The following is a 12,432-nucleotide window of genomic DNA, read 5'->3' as shown; positions in this document are numbered from 1 at the left end:
AACTCAGAAGTATTAAAGAGCCTCATATAAGATACCAATAGATCATATTTTTGAGAACCTGATGGGTCACTTAGATTAGATCTGTGGTTTTCTGTGTTTTAAAACAGAGGTCATGCCCAAAGGAGCATAACGTGGAGTTTAGGGAGGGAAGGGCATGTCAGAGGGGGATGGGAACCTCCGGGGCTAAACCCACGTGTGCTGGGTTGTGGGTGGGGGAGTAGAGGGTAGTTTTGCTGTATTGGGTGCTGAACTCATGGCCTTTCACACGCTAGGGATGTGTTCTACCTCTTGAACTATCTTCCTGGCCCCCAAAAGAGGGGCTGGGTTTTAAAGCTGTCAATTCCCAACTCTTCTACTTAAGCTGCCCACCCACCTCTGCCCAAGCAGAAAGGTATCTCGCCCTTGTTAAATCATCTCACCCTACAGCATCATAACACACCATTTTTGGGCTTTTTTTTGGGGGGGGGGGGGGGTGAGGGTGTTCCACCTGAATAACCAGAGTTGTCAGGTGTTATTCCTGGCTCTGCAGTCAGGAATTTCTCCTGGCAGTGCTCAGGGGACCTTATGGGATGCTGGGGATCAATCCCGGGTTGGTCACATGCAAGGAAAATGCCCTAGCAACTGATTATTCCTCCAGCCCCACTAACACATCATTTGAACTTTGCCTAAGATTTCATTTGCAAAGAGAAACAGTACAAATTCTCTAAAGTTCGCAATAAGGTGGTCTATAAATAATTATGAATAAACATTTAGGCAAAGAAAACATACAAATGAATGGAATGTCAAGCTGACAACTGAATCCTAAATAAGTATATTACTCATCATGTTTTGATTTGTCTGTTCTAACCAATCTTTTAAACCAAATATCATCTAGCTTGTAAACCCCACCCATCTTTTTCCTGTGGTGCAAGGGACTGAACCCAGTGTCTCACATACGCAAGGCATGAGCTCTACATTGGAGTTGTAATCCCAGGCCTTTTATGTCCTTCAGCAAGAAAAAAATGTTAAAACTATTTTTTGAATGTTTGTTTTTTTGGGCCACACCCGGCAGCACTTGAGGGTCACTCCCAGTGGTGCTCCAGGCAGCATGCTGTGCCCAGGGTCAGGCCTAGGCCTCGTGCATACAAAGCCTGCAAGCAGCCCACTGAACTATCTCTCCAGCCCCGTAGAGCTCACTTACCAAAGAGAAATATCCTCAACCACAGGTTTTCAAGATACAAAGACGCATAAGTGATTGCTGAGTCTTGTGTGTGTGTGTGTGTGTGTGTGTGTGTGTGTGTGTGTGTGTGTGTGTGTGATGGTGGGAGGGGCGTGTGGGGGGGGGGGCGGAGGGGAACAAGAGGGTTGTTGTATAACACCTAGCAACCCTCAGGGCTTACTCCTGGCTCTGTGCTCAGGGATCTATCTCGATGGTGCTTGGGGGACTATATGTGGTGCCAAAGATTGAAGCCAGGGTTGGCCTTGTGCAAGGCAAGTGCTTAAACCCCTACCCAAAATGTCTTTTCTATGACAGCTGCTACAGTTTCCCTCATTACCCTGGTAGATAGGACACCAAAACTCATTGCCCTTGTTCATTATTTTTTTCTCTTTATATTTGTGGGGTGGCATAACACAGATTTCTTCTCCATCCACTTAGTAGATTCACAGTAAAGAGTAAATTCTCTGAAAATGTGATCTTTCTCACTCGTACTCTGCAAATAATAGCAGTGATGCTAAAAGACAAAGTTGGGTGGAGGGTGGGAATGTTTCACGGTATTTTGCAGGAAGTGTTAGGGTGCTATGCAACAGAGATATTTTGAGCTCTAGTTCAATGGTGGAAGAAGTGACTTTCCAGGGCAAAGAGTTTTTCTTCTTTTTTTTTTTAAAGTCCTAGCACACAACACATTATCTGTCATAGCCCAAGACATGTGTAGGGCTGCCTAAGAGGACGCATATCTAAAATTCTTCTGTGAGGCAAAGGAGAGGCACAGAATTCCTTTCAATTAGTATACCAGGTAGACAAGACACTGCAAGGGACAAAAATGAGTCAAACTGTGGCTTGAAAAGGAGTTAGGAACAAGTACCCCAAACCAGAGAGAACACTTGTCAGCAGGACCAAAGCTACTTCAGTTAAATTTCTCCACAACTCTTCTCCCTCCCCTTAATACACTTCATAGATTTTTATGAGCTAAGCTGCTTTTTTTTTGGGCTGGAGCAATAGCACAGCGGGTAGGGCGTTTGCCTTGCACGCAGCCAACATGGCCGACCCGAGTTCGATTCCTCCGCTCCTCTCGGAGAACCCGGAAGCTACCGAGAGGATCTCGCCCGCACGGCAGAGCCTGGCAAGCTCCCCGTGACGTATTCGATATGCCAGACACAGTAACAACAAAGTCTCCAATGGAGACGTTACGGGGCCCGCTCGAGCAAATCGATGATCAACGGGAGGGCCTTTACTTTACTTTAAGCTGCTTTTTAAAAAATTGTTGCTGTAAAAGCAAATAATTCTTTTTTTTGCCTTTTGCCCAGTGATGCTCAGGGGTTACTCCTGGCTCTGGACTCAGGAATTACTCTTTGCTGTGCTGGGGGTACCATATGGGATGCCAAGGATCGAACCCGGGTTGGTCGCATGCAAGGCAAACGCCCTACCCGCTGTACTATCGCTCCAGCCCCAAAAGCATATAATTCTTAATTTAAAGCATGAGAGCAATTATTAGCAAATCCCTTTCTCTCATTTACAATCTCAGATTCCATTCTTTGACAACTATTCAAGGTTGGAAAGTAGGGAACCAAAGAAATTACATCCCTGAAAGACTCCATATTAGAAAAATTTTCATTTATGTCTAGGTTTGTTGTGCATTAAAGCTTGAATCTTTCACTAATGTATGACAATCAATTAGTCAACTTTTTATATAATCAAAAACAAAAAAATTCATGAATGGTACCCAAGTAGACAATGTATGTGCCTAGCGCATGGCTCAAAGTGTAAGAGAAATGTCCTAAGAAATTCAGTGCGAGGGCCAAAGATGTGGTTGAGTGATAGAGTGCATACTTCTAAGGGAGGACCTTAGTTCCAGCCCTTGGTATTACACAAATAAAGAGAAATTAGTTCTTAATAAACATGTTAGATTATTTTGTAACCAAATTTATAAAAACAATCAAGAAAGCAAAAGCAGCTACACCAAGGTAAATATACAAATACAGTGGAATCATGGATGTTTCACATAAATGTGTTCATTAAAGATGTGGAGATAGACTCCAAATCAGTAACCGGAGTTGAAAGAAGTTATACACAAGAAGGAGAAAAGGGGAGAGATGGGGTTATGGTACTGCCAGCAGGTCAATCTACCTGAGAGGCGAGTGCATCAGCAGCCTGATGGCACCTTCATATTTCCAGATACCCCAAAATTGTTGCTGTGCCTTTGGCCAGACCCCAAAAACTTGAGGCAAAGTTTACCAAGAAAGTAAACAGCCAAAAATTAGGTATGTGGGAGACACACCCACAAACCACCTCTGGCTCAGCTATGTAATTGGAGGCATGGCCTCTCTGGTTCCTGATTGAACTGTTTAATGGCCATGATCCCAGAGACTCAGAAATAAATCTTGAAACCCAGCGGCTTTGGGCAAAAATGCGTCCGGTCCCTGCAGTAGGTTGCTGGCGCTGGGCCACCCCAGGTGGGAATAGGTTTTGTGTCTTGGCCTGTTCCCCCTGGCAACCTGGTGGCTGCCATCCTCCAGAGGCCACTGGACAGTCTGGGCCCGGAATGACAAGACACACGGGGCCTCATGGGATGGGGGTGGAACCGGTCCTTTCTTCCCCACCCCAACGAGACCCCACGTCGCCACTCACAAACAGCCTCTATGGCTCCTGATCAAGCTGCTTAATGGCTATGATCCAAGAGACTCAGAAACAAATCTCGGAACCCAGTGGCTTTTGGCAGAAATGCGTCCGGACCCCACAGTAGGTTACTGGTGCCGGGCCACCCCACGGGGGAAAGGGTGTTGTCCCTCTGCCTGCTCCCCCTTGGCGGCTCGGTGGCCACCATCCTCCAGAGGCCACTGGACAGTCAGGTTTGGGCCCTCAGTGACGAAACAGCTGCTTAACAGCCGTGATCCCAGAGACTCAGGAACAAATCTCGGAACCCAGCAGGTTTTGGCAGAAATCCCTCCAGATTTAATTGTTAAAATTTCAGAATTTCAAAATTGCGTGGCCACTACTGCAGCCACGTGACACTATATGTTATTCATAACCAGCAGTAGAAAACAAATTGTCTATTATTGCCTTTTCAGCAGATCTGAGGGTTAGGGTAAAATCTCAAATAATAATGGTGGGTCTGGTGTCAAAATATTGAATGTGATCAAAGGAGAGAGAGAGTAATGTGGAAATCGTCTGCCCCACAGGTAGGGGGAGGGTGTAGGGGTGGGGGTATACTGGGGTTGTTGGGGGTGGAGAATGGGCACCAGTGAAGGTACAGGTGTTTCATTGTATGACGGAGACTTAGACCCGAAAACTTTGTAACTGCTCTCATGATGATTCAATAAACAGAATTATAGAAAATGAAAAAAAAAGGGGGGGAGAGAACTGATTCCTCCCACAAACCTTTTTTGAGTTATACCCCGCCTTCAATTTTATACATCTATCATTTTAATAAATAAAAAAAAACTAAGTTGAAAGAAAACTGTAAAAGAATCTGTCCTTATACATAAAAATATTATCTTATATAAAATAAAATATTTGAGTGAAAAGCAAATTACGAAAACACCAGTTTAAACCAATTTACTAATCTCATTAATCTCGAAAGGAAGCAGCAGTTTTTTCAAAAATTTGATCATTATCTACAAGTAACTTACTGAACATGCTCCTGTAGTGCACACAGACACACTAAACTAAAATTATTTTCTATTTCATTCTATTCCATTATTTTAAAACTGTGGATGTTTCAGATTTGCTTCATGAATCAGTGATTACTGTAATAGAGGAACAAGAAGATTTAGAATCAAATTCTTTTAAATGGAGTTGAGCTCACTCTTCTTACATCAAGCCCAACTCTCAGAAACAGAATAAACCCTTCTGAAACTTCACCCGTGACAACAGAGACACTTTCTCAGCCTGAAACATCTTCTCCCTAAAGGGGAGCAGAGTCTTCCACAGGTCAGCATGGAGTGGGGCCGTTCGAAGAGCTCTATGACCTTGAGGACAAGCCACACAAGCCAGTGAGTCTGGAACTCACAGTCCCAGGAGTAGAGATGCCCAACTGGAGAACAGGGATGGTCAATAAGGTTTCCATCACGGGATAAAAACACTTTTGGCCCTAGCACTGCCTGGCCTTTCTCATTTCTGCCTTCCCTCCTGCACCATCAGCAGTGTTTCATGAGGGGTTTCTGTAACAGTAACTCACTGACTGAGTAACTTTTCCTGCTGTCCTTATAATAAACATCTCTGTTCTACGCTGTCCGCCACTGCCAACTCCTAGTACAGAACTCTGGCCTCTATCAGAGCTCTCGCCACAGCGACATCCCTCTGTTCCCAGATTGTGCCACCTACTTCAAAAGCCAGAGAAAAATTGCGAATTTACATTTACAAAAATTGTGAAAAATCTCAAGATTTAAATCCCGATGATGGACAAATGGGTTTTCACTGTTATACATCATTCCTGTATGTATAGAAATTTTAAGTGTATGATAACTGCCTAAACTGTGTCCTGGAGTTAACTACAGTTCATGAAGGAAATGGCTAAAAATACTATGATAATTGAAAAATTAGCTTTTAAACAGAAAAATTTCTCTATTTCTTTAGCCCCCCCCCAAAAAAAAGGGTTCATAATAACCATCAGCAGGTTCCCCGTATCTGCATTCTCAAATGGGAGGCAAACAGGCTCCTGAGGGTGATCAATGTCACAGAGTTAAGGCACTCGCCTTGCCTATGAATGACTGGGGATTCAATCCCTGACACCACAATACAGCCCCCTGAGCACCCCCAAGGAGTGATCCCTGAGCACAGAGCCAGGCGTAAGCCAGCCAGGTATGGCCAAAAACTAAACCAAACCAAAGATAAAGAAAGCTTGAAGAGAAACTCAACTTGAAAATGGAAGGGTGCAGAATAAGTTCATACTAATCTACTTAACAGTAAGATCAACCCTTATGAAACTGCATGCTAAATCTGCGTGAAAGGCATTTATCAGAACATCTAGCACTGAATGTCCCCCCCCCCCGTGTCCATGCATGGTGCTTTCCATTTGTTTTCCAGCATCTCCAAGTACCCTTTCTGCATTTAATTCAATGACTCATCTTTACTCACTGCAATGTTCAAGTCCTTCAAGGTCCCACCCTTGGCTGTCTGCTTACCCATTCTCTCGGAGTGATCTCATCTACCCATGGCTTCAACAACCTGAACTGGCCCCCAAAGCTCGGCATTTCCAATTGCGGGTTTCCCATAGAAATCCTCCAGCAACTCAAGTCCCAGCCTTAGGTTTTGCTTCCTTCTCTTCTCTATGAACATTCTCTTCTCTATTTCCAGGGTGTACCCAATCACGGCAAAGCCTGGCAAGCTACCCATGATGTATTCGATATGCCAAAAACAGTAACAAGAAGTCTCACAATTTGTTATGAGATGTTACTGATGCCTACTCGAGCAAATCGATGAACAATGAGGACAGTGCTACAGTGCTACCCAATCACAAAACTCAGTCACCACACAAGATTTCTTCCATTTGTCAACTCTTTCCATAAGAATCAGTTCAATCAGCTTTAAGTCAATCCTATTTTTTAATCAATCCTATTTTTTAAAGCTCCCTATCCCTAAAGACACCAAGATAAACAATCATTACTCTGTTAAAGGGAACAGTGCTCACAAATCACCTCTAGGAAACTCTGTGGGAAACTTGGTAGTGGCAGAGATCGGGGTATTTCCAGATCACTGAAATTGATTAATGACTCAATCAATGAGTAGCCTTTTTGGGTGCTGTTCACATAAACATTGCCTCCTGTTAGTTTCTATGGCTTTGGGGAGAGGTGAGGCATTTGCAAGAGTCAGAATCACAACTCTTTCTACTTCTGTATGTAAGTTCATTACTGAGAGCTAGACTGCTGGCTTTAGAAAAAAAGTTTCATTGTTCCTGCAAGTATCAAACCCATTTATCAAAACACTACATAAGACAGAAAGTGAAGAATCACCTGCAAAGCTTACAAAGACAGCTGATATTAAGTTTGGTATATATTCTCCTTTTCATTACTTGCTCTATGTTTATGGTCTTTTGCATGGGGAGTTGGTTTTGTGGAACAGATGGAGACCAGATGATACTAGAAATGATTACTTCCACCTTAACACAGAAATGTCAAATCGCTGCTGTTATATTAATAATCCCGAAAGCACAAAGCTGCACCATTCTATGCCACCCCAATACCCCATCCCTCTCCTCAGAAGGGCTAGAAACTAAACAGAACACCCACAGGAAAAGCAGCAGTCCAACATCATTAGTTAGGACTGGTTAAGTGCTGCCCATTTTAGGCAATCTGATTGGTTTTGGCTAATGCGAAGCACTCTTAAAACTATTCACTGATGAATGGCAACCAAGGAAATTATATGCTAAGTGTGACAATGAAGAAGCTGGCATTAATTTCACCACAGTGGAATGTAGTAGATACTGGAGGGGGGAGGGGAAGCCTATCAGTTAGCTATATACCGAAGTAAGTGACTTGGGATGTGCCATGTGGTTAAACTATCTTGCTCTCTGCAGTGGCCCTGCATTACTCTTAAGACTGCCTAGCACCTGGTATAGGATCTGTCCTTTTATAGGTATTCAGCGTTTATTTGCATTTAAGCAGGGGATTAGGTCTCAAGAGTCAGCAACTAAAAACTGGGTTCAGGCGTATATACATGTCACTCTTCCCACAATTGCTTAACAAAGTGCCCAAACAGTCCTGTACAACAATATTCTGTATGTGGGATTTTTGTTTGCAGTTTTTTGCATCTGACTACCAAGTTTATGAGTCAGCTCTAACAGATATGTTAGTGTAGAGTCTTATGAACTCAACTGTCTAGGAATGTTTTGTCATCCAGCAGCTTTTCATTATTATCTCTAAACACAAACACCCACGCGCGCGCCCGCACACACACACACACACACACACACACACACACACGCATCGGAGTGTTGTACTGAGAGCAGACACTCCTAATGCCTTAAGTTTGTGGCTCACAGTGAGCACAAGGTTAATATTTGAATGAATGAAAGTCCAAATGGCAAACTTATGGATCATTTGATGAAAGTTCAGCAAAATATGAGTAATTTTTGAACTTGGAAATATTCCTACAGAGGCTTCATATTTGCTTGAATGTTTTCAAAATTAAATTAGTAAGCTTTTACTCTGGTGTTTCTTTAATTCCGGCCGCTTTAACTCCCAACTGAAACAAGGTGGGGCATGTGCAAGCATCCACTTAATTTTCTAGAATTAATCACAGCACCTATGACCAAAAGTATTTAATCCAAACCATACGTAACTAAGTAACTCTTAGGAGTTAAGATGCAGTGAGTATCATGGGGTCAGAGTAACAATAAAGTGGTGAGGGCACTTGCTTTACATGTGGCCGTCCCAGGTTCGATCTCCGACACCCCATATTTCTCAAGCCCCACCAATAGTGACCCGTGAGCGAAGAGCCAGAAGTCCTGAGCACCACTAGGTGTAACCAAAAAAGAAAAACAAAACAAAAACCCTAAAATTAAAAGGCAGAAAAAGATGACATGAGTATCAGAGTTCTACAATTTCACTGTTCTAAGTTTAAATGACCTTCAACAGAGAGATACTAAAACAACTGACTTCCACAGAAAATGTTTTTTTATATATCTTCTTTGATCCCAGTGAACACTGGCTGCAGCTTTCAAGCATCTTTTGTTGTTTCAGAGAAAGGCAGTTTGCTCAGAACTAAATGAAGTCGCTGTCAGCGGGAGGACTCTTGTAAATGTGTCTTCTCACTGTGACTCAATGAAATTAAAGTTCTAAGTTAGCTTAAAAATATTATAAATATGGTGCAGATTTAAAAGTTAAGGCTGTCATTGTTTCCATCTTCTCTGAGAAATGTAGCTTGGCAAAATGTTCACGTTAATAATTAGATAGAACACGCCCTTCACAATACCTTTTGCATTCACTTTTTTCCTGAGTTCAAGTGGTCTGACAAGACAGCTCCTTTCAGAGCGGGTCCCTGCAGCAGCTATCTGGGACAAAATGGTCTGTGGATTCCAGCAGGACCCTGTAGGTGGAAGGCACAGGGCAGCCACGTTTCTAATACATTACTATCTGCTCCTTGCTTCACCTCTCTGCAGGACCTGGTCAGTTTTACTTCATCTTAAGGTCCAGGCCCAACTATACCCAGAAGTCATAACTACATGAGGTGAGGGGGCCAGAAGGTACAGCTTGCTGGCAGAGCATAAGATCTACACAGGAGTCTTGGGGGAGGGAGTGGGAAAGATTAATAATAATAATAAATGAGCGAAGGAAAGTCCTTATCTTCTACCCACCAGACCATCATGATTCTGGACACTCACTGAACCCGTTTTATCTTTATAAAAATCAAGTGAAGGATTCCTGACCTGGCCACCTGAGAAAGCTTTTTCAGCCCTGAAACTGGCTGGAGAGAGGCGTTCTAGCCTTGAAGACCACTCAAAGTTTCAGGCAGCCACAGCTGCTACCAAGAAGAATGCTGTACACAGCCAAAGCCAAGATTCTGGTACCCAAAGTGGAGGCAGTTGACACGCCACCCCCAGGCTTCTCCCCCGGAGCCCACACCAGGACTGTGAGTCCTTGGGATTTTTGCCTATCAGTAGGACTGGAAGACCATATCCTTGTTTTTTTTTTTTTTTGTTTTTAAATTTTTTAAATGATTTTTGAATCACCATTGAGATAGTTACAAAGCTTTCATGTTTGAGTTTCAGTCATACAATGATCGAACACTCATCCCTCCACCAGTGCACATTTTCCACCACCAATGTTCCCAGTATCCTCACCACCCGTCCCCTCGTCCCACCCTTCCCCCTGTTTCCATGGCAGACAATTTTCCCCATAGTCTCTACTATTGGGCATTATGGTTTGCAATACAGATACAGAGAGGCTATCGCATTTGGTTCTTTATCTGCTTTCAGCACACATCTCCCATACGGAACTATCCCTCCAACCATCATGGACTTAGTGATCCCTTCTCTATCCCAGCTGCCTACTCCTCCAGCTCATGAGGCAGGCTGCCAATCATTGAGCAATCTTCTTGGCCCTGTCTCTACTGTCCTTGGGTGTCAGTCTCATATTATGTTATTTTATATTCCACAAATTGAGTGCAGTCGTTCTATGCCTGTCCCTCACTTGGAAGACCATATTCTTGACATCTTCTTCTCCCAAACCTCTCCTCAAACTGCTGATGATTAATGAATACAGCCATACCATCATGCTTATTTTCCATTTGCGTCTTCTTAGTGTAACTGTACATCTGTGCCACCCATTAGTCTCCTGAGTTTGGAAACTTTTCTTACTAATATGTAGGGTATTATAAAATTATATTATTGATATCCATTTGGCTATTATTTCATTAAAATATATTCTCCTAGTCTGTTATATTTGTTTCAACTTTGTCACTTAGTCAGCCAAAGTTTTAATTACTTTTGAGTCTTTTGCTTATTAATTTTGGATTTCCCTTCAGATTCTTCAGTGTGCTGAATATATAGGCAAGATCTCAAGTAAGATCCGTGACATTATTTACAGGGAAACAATGGTATCTTTTCTGAAATAGGTTCGAGCCTAATCTTATTTAACAAACCTCATTCTAATATTCAATTTGACAAGGTACAGCAGTTTTCACACTGAATGGCTTGGTTGTAGAGAAAAAAAAATTCAATGAACAAGTCCACTATAATGACCTTCTACAGTTAACTGCCAACTAATAAGGGGAAGAGAACATATCCTTTATAGATAGTAACTATAGTTCAATACATGTTAAATAACAACAATGTTAAACATAAACTTACTCAAATTGGATACATTTTCTGGAACTACCCACAGCAAGCAATACCACTTCTTTCCCCCCCCCTGTTTTTCTGGTTGTTTTTAAGCCATACTGGCAATGTTCAGGGCTTACTCCTTGATTTGTGCTCTGGGATCATTCCTGGTAAACTTGGGGGACCATATGTGGTGCTGATTTAAATACATATTGGCCACATGCAGAGCAAGAGCCTGTACCATCTCTCGGCTACATGAAATTTCACTTTTAATTATAAAAAGAATATAAAACACAAATTTGAAAAGGCATGCATTCCTATGGTTATCACAACATTGTTTACAACAGTCAACATATACATCTACACTAAATGATCAACAGAGAAAAAGATGAAGACATGCTCTATAAATACAAGGGAACACTATGCTAGCCAAGTACCCACTACCCACAGCAAGTGGTAGTGGGACAACCTGTTGGAACTAAAAGGATTATGCTACATGAAATAAGACAAAAGGCAAAATTTCAAATGATCTCACTCACATGCATATATAAAATGAAAACAATAAACAGGTCAAAAAAACAAAGAATGACAAACAAATATTGGACTCAACAAAACCGAGGTTAGCAGTGGGAGAAAGGATACAAAGAGTCCAACGGCCCTCTGGCATCCTGTTGTAAACCCCATTACTTCAATTCAAAAAGGACTGCCTATAGGTCTCATCTGAGAACATTTTGAAAAAGGTATTTCTGCTAATGCACTGTAGCACTGTCCTCCCATTGTTCATCGATTTGCTTGAGCGGGCACCAGTAACCAGACTTGTTGTTACTGGTTTTGGCATGTAGAGTACTTCACGGGTAGCTAGCCAGGATTTGCCATGCGGGCGAGATACTCTTGGTAGCTTGCCGGGCTCTCCAAGGGGGCGGAGGAATCGAACCCAGGTCAGCCACATGCAAGGCAAATGCCCTACCCGCTGTGCTATCACTCCAATCCTTCTGTTAATGATGCAACAAAACTCCAGTCCCGGACTCAGTTCAAGCCACCCGAGGAGCAAAGAGTATGATTTCACTAGCATTAGAAGCAAACTGACAAAATAGTACCATCAAGTCCTCATCAAATTTTCAGTTGACCAGTATCTTCATGTCCTGATCACTGAGGCAGTTAAGCAGTTAAGTTGAAAGTGGAGCGCTCAGAAGAGAGAGACATCCTGATGATGATCCTGCACCAGGAAGTCTTCGCCGGGGCAACTGATCCTGCACCAGGATGTCTTCACCGGGGCAACTCAGAGGGGGGAGGGTTGCATTTCCCTCCCACCATGGCAGCCAAAAATCTCCAAAACCCAACCACCGCCATGCTCATGGCCACTCTCCACAGACTCTGACAAGCAGCACCCACGAGTAAACATGCAGAAAAACCCAGGAATGCCGGACCAGTGACTAAAATCTTCAAGCTCCCTTGTGACTGGGCCTCCTCCCCCAGC

The 12,432-nt window shown here is 42.9% G+C and overlaps 1 protein-coding gene across 1 annotated transcript in view; it reads right to left on the bottom strand.

Annotated features, from left to right (window-relative positions):
- Window positions 1–12,432, bottom strand: part of CAB39 (calcium binding protein 39) — an 87,286-nt gene that overhangs the window by 52,799 nt on the left and 22,055 nt on the right. The gene's annotated exons all lie outside the window — the stretch shown is intronic.

This window comes from Sorex fumeus, unplaced genomic scaffold, assembly GCF_029834395.1.
Source record: "Sorex fumeus unplaced genomic scaffold, SorFum_2.1 ptg000005l, whole genome shotgun sequence".
NCBI classification, from domain to species: Eukaryota; Metazoa; Chordata; class Mammalia; order Eulipotyphla; family Soricidae; genus Sorex; species Sorex fumeus.
Note: the sequence above shows the minus strand (reverse complement) of the source record. Positions and strands in the feature narration are given on the sequence as shown.